A 13,397-nucleotide genomic window follows, 5' to 3' on the forward strand; every position below is an offset into this window, starting at 1 on the left:
AGTCATCTAAGTCTCTAACATAGGAAACTATAAAAAGAGTAAATTAAATCCAAATTAAGTAGAAGAAAATAAGTAATTAGAGCAGAAATCAATGAAATTGAAAAATAAGAAATCAATAGAGAACAAAACCAAAGCTGGTTCTTTGGAAAGATCAATAAAGTCAGTAAGACTCTAGCCAAGCTAAGAAAAAAAAAAATCAGAGAGGACACAAATTACTAATATCAGAAATTAAAGAATGGATACCATTACAGATTCTATGGACATTAAAAATATATTAAACTCTATACGCACAAATTTGGTAATCTAGATGAAATGGGCCAATTCCTTTAAAGGAATTTGCCAAAACTCACACAAGGAAAAATGGACCCTCTGAATAGATCTGTATCAGAAAAATTGAATCAATAATTCATAACTTTCCAAAACAGCACCAGGCCCAGATGGGTTCGCTGGTGAAAACTACCAAACATTTAAAAAAGAAATTATATCAATTCTCTACAACCTCTTTCAGGAGATTGAAGCAGAAGGATTATCTCCTAGCTTATTCTGTATTATTACCTCATGCCAACACCAAAGACATCGCAAAAGAACTTCAGACCAGTATCTCTCATAGATACAAAATTCCTCAATATTAGCAAATCAAATCTAACAACATATTAAAAAATTTATACACCGCAAACAAGTGGGATTTACCGAAGTTATGCAATCATGCTCCCTGGTATTTACCCAAAGGAGGTAAAAACTTATGTCCACATCAAAATGTTCACATTTGCAGCATCTTTATGCACAATTGCCAAACCTCAGAAGCAACTAAGGTCCTTCAGTAGGTGAATGAATCAACTATGGATCATCCAAACTATGGATCATCTGATACAAAAGAAATGAACTATCAAGCTGTGTAAAGACATGGAGAACATTATGTGCACGCATATTACAAAGTGAAAGAAGTGGCTAGATACGTATGATTTCAATTATATGGTATCCTGGAAAAGGTACAATTCTGAAGACCGTAAAAACCTCAGTGGTTGGGAAAGGTGGAGGAGTGTAGAAGATCTTTAGAACAGTGAAAATAGGGGATCCCTGGGTGGTGCAGCGGTTTGGCGCCTGCCTTTGGCCCAGGGTGCGATCCTGGAGACCCGGGATCGAGTCCCACGTCGCGCTCCTGATGCATGGAGCCTGCTTCTCCCTCTGCCTGTGTCTCTGCCTCTCTCTCTCTCTGTGATTATCATAAATAATAAATAAAAAAAAATTAAAAAAAAGAACAGTGAAAATACTCTGTATGATACCATAATGATGGACACCTGTCATCCATTTGTCTAAACCTAAACAATGTACAAAATCAAAGGTGAACTCTAACTTCAACTGTGAACTTTGAGTGCTTATAATGTGTCAATGTAGGTTCAACAATTTCAACAAATGCATCACTCTAGTGGGGTATATAGATAATAGGAGACGCTATGCATATGTGGAGGAAATCACTATTATTTTTCCCACCAATTTTGCTGTGAACCTAAAACTGCTCTAAAAAAAATACAGTCTTAACAAAAAACCAAAAAGGGAAAGCAATAATGTTATAAGTTTTGCTGACTTTTATAACTAATCTCTGGAAAACAGGTTGCCCTCCCCCACTGTCATTGACTCCGTATGCCACATTTTTTTTGTTGTTGTTGTTTCTTCATGATTTCACTGTGATCTCAGGGATATAAAGACCTTTCTGGCTTAGCTCTAATAATTTTTGGTATCCCAATTCCAAAATTCAAGAAGAAATAATGTGAATGGTCTAGATATTCAGCTCAGATGCAAATACCTGGTACTACTTTGGTTGGAGAAGGTGTATGGAATGGGAGGGAGCATATTAGGATCATAAGTTCCTTTTACCAAACGCTGCCCAAAGGCATTTAAAATGATGTCTCTATTTTGGGGCAGCTTTTTAAGGAAAAGGTTCTGGTCAAAAACATCAAATAAGAGCCATTCAAACTCAAAAGGAAAGGCAAATTTTGATATTTTTTAACTCTCCAATATTTTCTTAATTTAGAATTGAATTAACATAGAAATGAATATTCTTATATGTACTTCCCTATTACAAAGTTAATTATCTAATTACACTAAACATATATTATTCTTATAATACAAAAATTCCACAAGATAAAAAAATTTTTTAAGATTTTATTTATTTATTCTTGAGAGACACAGAGAGAGAGAGAAAGAGAAAGAGAGAGAGAGAGAGAGAGAGAGAGAGAGAGAGAGGCAGAGACACAGGCAGAGTGAGAAGCAGGCTCCCTGCAGGGAGCCCCATGCAGGATAGATCCCAGGACCCCAGGATCACACCCTGGGCCGAAGGCAGGCGCTAAACCACTGACCTACCCAGGCGTCCCTGGAAGAAAATTAAGTGTAACAATTTTTTTTTTAAGTTACTATAACTTTAGGTGCCTAGTTTCCTCATCTTTATACGGGAGTAATAATAAAATGGTCCTAAGGATTAAGTGAAAAAATATGTATAAATCATTTGGAGTTCTATGAATGTCAGTAAATATTACTCAGAATTTTTTACCAGTTGAAACATCTGAGCCTACAATTTCTATACGTATTTTTCCGTATTTGTGAAATTTACAAACCATATGGTATCACTAAAATCTCTACTAAACTATCAGAATTACATTCTATCATTTCAGAAAAAAAGCAAAGTTAAAAAAAACTTCCTTTAACAAAACACAATGTGTTAAATTGCTAAAATAACAAGCATCATTGAACATATACAGTTTCAGAATACAACGACACCCACTATTCTGTACCAAGAAATGCAGACATAAAGACAAAAAGGACAAGAGCTTTCAGTCTAGTGCTATGCTTACAACTAAATTGCACCAAGGAAGAACTCCACCTGAGGAAGTCTAGGAAAGTATTGGAAACCCACTGGGTAAAATCTTAAAGGGACATAAAATGTTGGTGGCTAAGTGTATATAAAAGTGAGAGAGAACAGATTTGGATAATGGTAGCAATATGGATAGAACATCACAGGTTGGAAAAGAGTAGTGGAATATTATGAAGTTGATGCCTGCAAACAGAGGTTGGAACCAGATTGACAAGGGCTTTGTAAAAGGAAGGAAGGAAGGAAGGAAGGAAGGAAGGAAGGAAGGAAGGAAGGAAGGAAGGAAAGAAAGAAAGAAAGAAAGAAAGAAAGAAAGAAAGAAAGAAAGAAAGAAAGAAAAGGAAAGGAAAGGAATAGAAAAGAAAAGAAAAGAAAAGAAAGAAAAGAAAAGAAAAGAAAAGAAAAGGTTGAGAAATCCGAATTATATTGGAGGAGCCATCAGAGATTTTTAAGAGGCAACATTTGAAAGGATAGACCGCAGAGAAAAGCAGAAAGTATTATTTAATATAATAATAATTTTAAAAGAGGCATAAACTTTCTAAACACATCTAGTTGCTGAACCTGGTTCAAACATTTTGGTAGTTGTGTGACAACCTTCTTGACCTCTGTTTTATCTATTTTATATTGCAGTGCTGCATGTGAAGATTGAGATAATGTATGTAATGTGGTTTGTACAATGCTTAATAACTCAATATAATTGGAGATGTATGAATCATTTACTATGTGTCACACAGTATTCTAAGATTTTTATATGTGTGGCATCATTTGACTCGCACAATAATCCTACAAGGCAGGTATTGTTATCACTCCATTATACAGGTCAGGAATTTGAAACACAGGAAGGTAAAACAGCTTCCTTGGGTCATACAGCTACCAACTGGTGGAGATGGAATTCGAACTGAGGCAATCTGACTCCAGTTCCATGCCCTTAACAGTGTATCATTATGTCTCTATAGGAAAGATCAAGCCATTGCTCTTAAAACTCTTGTCAAGGCGCGCCAATGTGGAGCACTTGGTTGAGCTGCCAACTCTTGGTCTCCGGTGGTGGTGGTGATCTCCTGGGTAGGGAGATCCAGCCCCTCCACAGGCTCTGTACTGGGCATGAAGTCTGCTTGGGACTTTCTCTCTTTCTTTCAAATAAACAAATAAATCTTTTAAAAAACAGAACCAAAACAAAAAAAAGAACTCTTGTCAAATGTTCTAACCTTCCAATTAAGTTTACAGATTCCTCCTCCTGCAGACTTAACGGGCCCAGAATCCATGCGGTTTGAAGCGTAGGAATCAGCACTTAACAAACCCTTTTAATGTATACACATTAAAATTTGAAATTCGCTAATGATTTACGTAGAGAGAGCAGAAATTCAATGAAGAAAGTCCAAGTAAGGACAAGAAACAGATTAAAATGTAGAGACTTTTTTTTTTTTTTAAATTACTATTTGCTGGTAGTTTCCATAAAATGAGAACAGCTGTCTGCAATTCTTAGGAAAGTACAGCGAATGCTTTTGCTGCAATCTCACACAAATATTTAAATTTCAACAATCAGAAATACTGAATATTTAAATCTATTTTTCCTGGCTAATAATGAAACAAAAGTTCACTAGCAGGGACGTGAGAGTAGGAGTAAAGGAAGTAAAGGACACAGTAAAGGAAGAAGGAATGCCCAGTTTTTAAAAGATATTTGTGCAATTTCCATGGTATGATACCCTGGTGTTAAAATCTTAAAAGGAACATAAAGTATCAGTTCCTATAAAACAGCACAAGGTTAATCTGACAGTCTTCCATAAGGCAAAACAGAAAATCTCTATACATTTAAACTCACTTATATTTCAGGTGTAGCGTACGCATTTAAGCTGTTCCAGGAGGCAGACTTTGCTATGGGGTTAGACAATTTGATATTTGAGGCAGTTCGTCACTAAAAATAAATAAAACCAACAACAAAACAAAACCCGCCCGAATCCCGGAAGCATTGGTGGAGCGCCTCCACAAAGACTCCCCAAGGGCCCAGCTGGCCAGCGAGAGGAGGGGGTGAAAAGGCAGACCCGTGCGACTCACCAAACCTTACCCCTATTGTTAGGGATAACCAAGACCTCCGGGGAGGACCGCGGTTCCTCCGGGAGTCCCGGATTTTCGCGGCACAGGGAAAATCGTGAAAGAAAATCGTGAAAGAAAAATATCCGGGTTTTCCACACAAAGGATACTCAGATTTCAGTTCAAATCCCCACCGGGCACTTCGAAGACTGTCACTTCCCGAAGAGGAACTCTGGAGCCACGTCCCGCGCCGCCTCATTCTTAACCTGCCCCCAAGCTTCCATCTTTAATAAAGGAAGGTTCTCCCACCTGCGGGAACGCTTCCGCAGTTCGACCTAAGTACTGTTACAGCTTCAGCATTCGGGGCCGAAGTGGCGGAACCACTAAACCCACCGGAAAGGCGGATTAAACAAGGCTTAGTCTCGGGGCCGGGGGCGCCGAGGAGCCCTCGGTGCCCTCGGTGCTCCGAGCCGGTTGTGGGCGCCCGCCCGGGAGACGCTGCCCCGCGCCCCGACTCCTCCACGTCCGCGAGCCCAGCTCCGCCGCCACCCGACGTCCGCGAAGGCACTCCCAGGCCTCCGCGACACGCTCCCGCCTCTCGAGCCCTGCCCCGCCCCACGTTCGAACTCTCTCCCTGGAAAACTCAGTTTCTTCCCGTTCCTCGTCCACTCACCCAGGAGCGCCGGGTGGAGGTTCCCGAGAGGCCGTGTCACCTTGCCCTCCTTTCGCCGAGCCGCACAGCCGACGGCGAGCAGCCCCATGCAACGGCCCACAAGATTCAAATTCGTCCACTTCCGCCTGCAATCCGGAAGGTGCGCTAAGCTCCGCCCCCCCGGGGTGGGACCCGGCGCCGGCGGCGCGGGCGGCGCGGGCGGCGCGGGGGGGGGGAGGGGCCCCCGCGACCCGCCGCGACCCCCGCGACCCCCGCTCTGCCCCCGGGGGCGGGTGTCGCCTGTGCCGCGCCGCCTCCGCTGCAGTGTCCCTTGTCTGTGTGCTTCCTGGACAGGCCCCAGCGTCGGTGTTCCTGCCCGGTGACTCCGGAGAGGATCCTCTGGCTTCTGGGACGGACAGAGGCGCGCGGGAGCCCTGCATTCCTTCGGGGACCCCTGACGCTTGTACCCGCCGCGCCGCGCTCGCGCGAACCACGGCTGCGGCGGAGGAAGCAGCAAACTCCGCGCAAACCTTCTTTCCCTGGACCCTCCTCGGTTCCGGCGCAGTCGGGACGTCGAGCCTCTGTCGCCCCCCAGCCGCCACCCCCCGTTTGGGGGAGACAAAAAGCCAAGGGCGCCAGTCACACTGATTCGAACCACAAGTCGAAGATGCGGGGTGGTCGGACTAGTGCCTGGTCCCAGATAAAATACAGGGGGGGCAGGTGTTGGAAAGCGACGAATCTTTGGCCCCCTCTGATAAGAATCGAGACTGTTTTACGCGATTATTACGTAGTTGTCCTGGGAGATTCTGAGGACCACGGTGTCATTTTCCTTCCCCAACGACCGCTTCCGAAGGGACACATCTGGGAGCTCTAAGAAAGGAAGGGAGAGGTTGGATGTGTTTTAGCACCTCCCCCCCCCCCAAGGAAGCTAAACAACTCTGATTTTGAGGTGGCTACCGGATCATCCTCACATCTAATAGTATTGATTTAACTTAAAAACAGGGGATCCCTGGGTGGCGCGGCGGTTTGGCGCCTGCCTTTGGCCCGGGGCGCGATCCTGGAGACCCGGGATCGAATCCCACGTCGGGCTCCCGGTGCATGGAGCCTGCTTCTCCCTCTGCCTGTCTCTGCCTCCCCTCCCCACCGCCCGTGTATTCTCATGAATAAATAAAATCCTTAAAGAAAAAAAAAAGTATGTGCATGGCATACAGAATCTCTAGATGGATAGTAAACTGTAAAAATGTATTTCTCAGGTAGATTGATGAATGGGGATGTGAAGAAGCTTTTTATTTTTTGCCTTTTAACCAGCTGAATTTTAAAAATAATAACGTGTTTTACTCTTGCAATTGTGTTTTGTAAATGAATGTTGTTAGAAATGGAATGTATTCTAGATACAGTATCGTTTAATAAATGTATAAAGGTATAATGTTTGAATCGTCTGTGTCCATTCATTCACACATTCCTTCAACAATTATATGGTAATGGTTTGATCACACATTTTGTCATTCATGATATGTTGCATTATTTAATGTCGCCACACTTCTAATGTGGCCCCATTAAATATATTGCTCCTTCGGGTTCTTTCAAGGCGGAAAGGATGTCATGTATTTTCCTGTGTCTCTCATAATTCTTGGCACCTTCGCACCATTAAATTTCATCCCTCACATGAATGAAATTCTCAAGTTAATCAGCAAACGAAAGTTAAATACTCAAATTGCCCTTGAAAAGTCCCCAAGACAACTATAAAATATAATAAAAATATGATTTTTTATACAACTGTATAGGCATAAGTTTTGTTTTGTTCTAATGTTTTATTTAAATGTTTGTCCTCTAAGTTTTCCTTACTCAGTTCTTCTTTTTGGACTCTCAAAAAAGTCTTCAATTTCTTCCACCAAGATATTGACAAAGTTGTCATCACCAGCAGCCCTGCCATCAGTCAGACCAATGATACTAATTTCTCATCCCCAGTAGAAGGTCCCTTAAAGTCACTGACGTATTTTTTCCCATAGGACTAGCCAGGCTTGATTGTATAAATTGTCTATGGCTAGTGTTTATTGAGTGGAATATCAGGTTATTTGCACTTTTTAAACTGTTACTCTTTGCTCCCCTCACAAAGAGTGAATATAAATGAAGTTGAATACAGTCAGTATTCAAGTAATGTTGTGGCATTTCATTAACAAATACCCACTGCAATAAATACCCACTGACTAAATCCAGGAACCTGAGTAACTGCAAACTTAACATTTTAAAGAAAATACTCCCTGCAAGATATATTCAAATCTAACAAATCTGGCCATTAAATCGGCATTCAGAGAGCTAAAAAAAAGTTTTAAATTCAGTAAAATGCATTGATATGAGTATTCCACCTACTAAAAGCTGCAAAAACTGAAGAAACACACAAAAAAGTCTTAGTTTCTGATAACCCCTCAGTAATCTGAACTAGCTGAGAACTGAATCCATAGAAAATTTTAATCATAGGTAATATAACCTTCTCTTCCCTGCTTTCTTCCTTCTGTTCACTCCTCGTACTACAGAAACAAGACAAAAACACCTTCTGGGACCAATGGTGATCAGTTCACCCACAAGAGCCTATACAAAAGTGCCTTGGCAGAAGAGCTCCTAGAACTTACTTTGAAAGGTTCTTATCACAAGCAACATTACTGACAAGAACAATAAAATGCCTAGAAATAAATTTGTTTAAAGTATAGGATATGTAAAAAACATTGTCATTGGAAACAAGTGATTTTAATGTCTGCAAATGGAAGATAAATAAGAATGGTTTAGAATAAGATTAGCAGAGGCTGGGAGTAGGCAATGTGTCTTACTAGAACTTCACAAAACTTCACAAAAAGCTACTATGATCAAGGAGTAGTAATGAAAAAATTAGCATAAAAAAGATAAATACATAGAGAATCCAGAAAAATTCAATTGTACATAGAATGTTAATATAAAGGTGGCATTTCAGTGTAGTGGGTAAGGAATATTTTCATTCATAAATTAGCATGAAATGACAATAACTGGCTATCTGGAAGATAAAAAGTTAGGCCTCTACCTTGTACCACAGGTAAATTCTACAAGAATTATAGGTTGAAATATAAAAAATATAACAAAAATGTATTGGGCAAAAAATTAGAAGAATAACTGTAACTGTAGGTTAAAGAGATTTTTTTTAAAAAGATTTTATTTATTTATTCATGAAAGACACACACACACACACACACACACACACACACACAGAGGCAGAGACACAGGCAGAGGGAGAAGCAGGCTCCCTGCAGGGAGCCGGACTTGGGAGTCGATACCCGGTCTCCAGGATCTGGACTGACGGTGGCGCTAAACCACTGAGCCAGCGGGGCTGCCCTAAAGAGATTTCTTAAGGAAGGATACTTAGAAGCCATAAAATAAAAGATGAGTAAGCCATGCCAAAATATGCCACTTTGGCGTAAAAATTATTTTGAGCTGAAGGCAACTGAGAAGCAGACACAGGAAGAACTGTCTGCATTCCACCATCTAACAAAAGCAAGGCATAAATTTCCCTTTGTGAAGATGTTCCCCTCCTCTCTCCTACCAAAAGGAGAACATCCCTTAGCACCAGAGATGGAGATGACACTGATGAGTCTGCAAAAAAAGTCGTACTAAATAACTTATCTACCATTAGTTTCCCCCATATAATTACCTTCCCTCAATTTACCACTCCTAGAAGCCCACACCCTTCTTCTTTTGTCTAGTTATTTCACAACTTACCACCCTTCATTAAAATAGTATATAAGCTCTCAAGCCTAACCACTTATTTGAGTTTTACATTTTTCCCTGGACCATTGTGCGTGTAACATTAAAAAGAAAACTTTTATGCCTTTAGTCTGTCTTTGCCAGTTTAATTTGCAGGACTCCAAGTTCTACCAAGAGGGCAAAGGAAAAATCTTTCCTCTTTCACAAATACAACGCATGGCTATGTTAAACTTTAAAGTACTTAGTTGGCAGTTGGCAAGATTCACCATAAAACCTCAAAAGATAAATGATAGAGTTGTGATAATATTTATGATACAGGGTTAACAACTCTAAACAATTTTTATAATTCAGTTATTTCAAAAAGTAATGAAAATGGGCAAAAGAAGTGACCAAGTAAAGAGAAAATGAGAAGGACAAAAAACAAAATAAAAAAAAGACCCTCAACGTGACTACCACACAACCAAAAACTAATTTTCCTTCCTTTGATTGGAAAAAATTTAAAAAGTCATAACATCCAATAATGAGAGGGTGTGGTGGTAAAATGTACATTCCTGCCATCATTACTACAACTCTTTTGAAAAATAACTCTTTGACCAAGTTTTCTCAACTTCGTGATTCTCTTATAGAAATAAACACGATAGTGTGTTTTGAGGCACTCCTAATTAGAAAAAACTGTCCATCAGGAAGGAGGTGATTGAAAGTTAGGGTACATCTATACTATCAAGAGACTTCACAAAGGTGTATTGCTTTGCCTCTTCAATTATTGCCTCCAAACTTTGGGCTACTGAACCCTCAAAAATATATAAAGTGAAAATGAAGAATGACATTACTTAATTTAAAAAGTAATAATATTCTGCTCCGCAGTAATGCTGATAAACCTGGCCCTGCAAAATGGCATTCATTCTTACATTAGCATTCACCAAGAATTGACACACATTGCTGGACTAAATTGTCCTTTACAGCAACTAATTCCTCCTCTGAGTTAGCTATATTGAACTTCTGATAATCCTTTCTGCCTTTCACATGAGTAATATTTCTTTCTTTCAAGGTTTTATGTATTTGAGAGAGACAGATGGAGTGAGAGTGAGAGAGAGAGAGAGAGAGAGCGCACTCATGTAGGGGGAGGGGCGTAGAGAGAGGGAGAAGCAGATTTCCCACTGAGCGGGGAACCCACCAAAGGGAGGGGATCAATCCCAGAACCCTGGGATCATGACTCCGGCTGAAGGCAGCCACTTAACTGACTGAGCCATCCAGGTGCCCCAATTTTCTTGATCCTCATCTCCTACTCACACTTAAAGCAAACACTTGACCCAGACTTTTGGCAGACTCTGGTCTCCCCTTCTTATTCCCTGATAGATCCCTGAATATCTGTTCACCTTGAGGATAAATTTCTAGCTTTCGGCCCTTAAATCATTTCTTATTCATCCCTATCAATATTGTGCCTGGTTCCCAAGGTTACCTCACCTATTTCCCTTGACTAGTTACCGTCCCTGAGAAATTGGAATAAAACTTTTTATCAGGTCAAGTTTCCTGCTACTCAGAGCCCTACTAGAGTCATACAATGATAAGTATACTTCTAGAAGGGACCATTCAAAGAGTCTAATCAGGGGTGGTTCAGTGGCTTAGTCAGTTTAAGCACTGGCCTTCGGTTCAGGTCAGGATCTCGTAGTAATGGGATTGAGCCCTGTATTGAGCTCCCTGCTCAGCAGGGAGCTTCTCCCTCTCCCTCTGCACCCCCTCCCACTCGTGCTCTCTCTCGCTCTCTTTCTCAAATGAATAAATAAAATATTTTTTTCTAAAAAGGAATATAATCAAGGCCTACTCAGGTTCTTCAATAGGATACCTAGCCTAGAAGCAGAGCATGGTTGTGTTTGGGTTAGGATAGGGAGGGAGGCAGGGAGAGGGAGTGGTTGGTAGGTAGGAAAGGAAGTAAGCAAACATAAAAGGGTGTCACTTTTATGTTTTCCAGTCTTGATTTCACACTTCTTTCTTCGACATCTTTTATTATGTCATTATAGACTTAGCTCTAATATCAATATACTGCTTTACCAAAGAGGTACTTCTTTTGGAAATTATGCTAGGAAAGCAACAAACTAGAACAGGTCCCATTTAGTCTCTCGGCAATTCTTTAGAACAGCACTGCTCAACACGAATGTTAGCCACAAATAGAGTTTTCAATTTTCTAGTAGCCACATTAAAAAAATAAAGAAGGAAACAGATGAAATTAACTAAATAATTATTTAACTAAAATAATGTGTTTTATTAAATATTTATTTAAAATATTTTAACTTTAATATGTAATTGATAGAACCAATTAGCAATGAGATATTTTACATTCTTTTTTTTTGGTGCTAAGTCTTCAAAATTGATAGAGAATTGACCTTTGAACAATATGGGTTTGAATTGTGCAGGTCCATTTATGTGTGGATTTTTATTTTCAATAAATACAGTAATAGCATTCTAAATGTCTTTTCTCTTCCTTATGATTTTCTTTTTTTTTAAGATTATTTATTTATTTATTCATAGAGACACACAGAGAGAGAGAGAGACAGAGAGAGACAGAGAGAGACAGAGGCAGAGGGAGAAGCAGGCTCCATGCAGGGAGCCTGACGTGGGACTCGATCCCAGGTCTCCAGGATCACGCCCCGGGCTGCAGGCGGTGCTAAACTGCTGCGCCACCGGGGCTGCCCTCTTCCTTATGATTTTCTCAACATTTTTTTTTCCTAGTTTACTTCATTGTAAGAATATAGTGTATAATACATACAATATATAAAATATGTGTTAATTGTTTATGTTATCAGTAAGGCTTCTGGTCAATAGTAGGTTATTAGTAGTTAAGTTTTTGGGGTGTCAAAAGTCATACATGGATTTTTGACTGCATGGGGAGGTCAGTGTCCCTAACCCCCATAATGTTCAGGGGTCAACTCTATATTTTACATTTATATCACATCTTAATTGTACTAGTAATATTTCAAGTGTTCATAACCACATGTGACTAGTGGTTTCTATATTGGCCAGGTTTAAAATATGTCACAATTAGTCCCTCTGAAGAATACAGGCTACCAAGAGACTCTATTTCCCAAATTCTATTTCTCTGACTTCTAACAAACATTTCAAAGTATGAAATAGAAGTAATTATCTTTTCCCCAACTAATTTTATATCTTAACTATTCCTACTCTACTTATGAGTAGGAATATCTTATTACTTCTTCCATATATACCTCAGGTTTGTTGTTTTTACTTCCGTCTTTTGACCCTCTCTGTGCTCATTTTCCTTATCTGTTCCATAGGCTTTCTTCTATGATTCTCAGTAATATTCAAATACTTTGGAATATCTTATTTGTAAAACAAATTAGACCATTTCTAATGATCCCTTCTTGTGTACAAGTCATAATGAAAATACTGTACAAAATAAGTATTTGACCATTATTAGTGTACGACTGCACGATCAGTAAGTATTTATTAAGCATCTACTATGCTATCATCACTACTAATAAATTTCTGAATGGAGTTTTCACTGTGTACATTAAAAATATTCCTTATATTAGTTTTCCTGACCAGTCTTTTTACATCAATTTTTGAACTTGAATCAGCATACAGTTTAGGAGAAGTAGGCTGTTTGCTACCAAACAGAATTCTTTTTCTCAATGTCTCAGTCACATAAATGTTTTGATCTAAATTTTTAATCTAACTGTGGTTTGCTGTCTTTTAAGTCAAACACACCACCTCCTGGCAGCAGGAAGCACCACCCAAAACAGCAATTTCAGGTTTCTTGTTTCAGGGTTGTTTGGATAATAAGTAGGTTTATTAACAACAGTGATTTGGAATGATACCATTCCTGCTGGGTAACTGCGTGATTTTAGCAAGAAGGGCTTGAAGTTTGCTTGTAGCCAGTATGAGACATGGTGTTCTAATATAGGTCAAAGTTATGATCTGTTTTGTTAATATTCTTTCTCTCCAGGTTGGGGTGTCAAATAGTTGTCTGGATTGCTTTTCTTAGTTTTTGTCTTTTGGCTTGAAGTGTTTATATAGAAATCAGAGCCCTCTTCCAGTTACGAGTAATTCTACATGTAGGCACTCACATTGGTAATGCCATCCAGAATAAATCAAGTAATGAACAAC

The 13,397-nt window shown here is 39.8% G+C and overlaps 1 protein-coding gene across 4 annotated transcripts in view; it reads right to left on the bottom strand.

Annotated features, from left to right (window-relative positions):
- Window positions 1-5,686, bottom strand: part of G2E3 (G2/M-phase specific E3 ubiquitin protein ligase) — a 56,582-nt gene extending 50,896 nt beyond the window's left edge. Inside the window, exon 1 of one of the 4 annotated variants that reach the window (XM_055309178.1) lies at window positions 5,204-5,420. The gene's annotated coding sequence lies outside the window, so the exon portion shown is untranslated. Of the gene's footprint in view, window positions 1-4,928; window positions 4,948-5,088; window positions 5,145-5,203; window positions 5,421-5,567 lie in introns of those variants that run through there. The other 3 variants (XM_055309176.1, XM_055309179.1, XM_055309177.1) reach the window with 3 other exon arrangements.
- Window positions 5,687-13,397: the final 7,711 nt, after the last annotated feature.

The sequence above is a fragment of the Nyctereutes procyonoides genome, unplaced genomic scaffold (assembly GCF_905146905.1).
Source record: "Nyctereutes procyonoides isolate TBG_1078 unplaced genomic scaffold, NYPRO_anot_genome, whole genome shotgun sequence".
Lineage (NCBI taxonomy): Eukaryota > Metazoa > Chordata > Mammalia > Carnivora > Canidae > Nyctereutes > Nyctereutes procyonoides.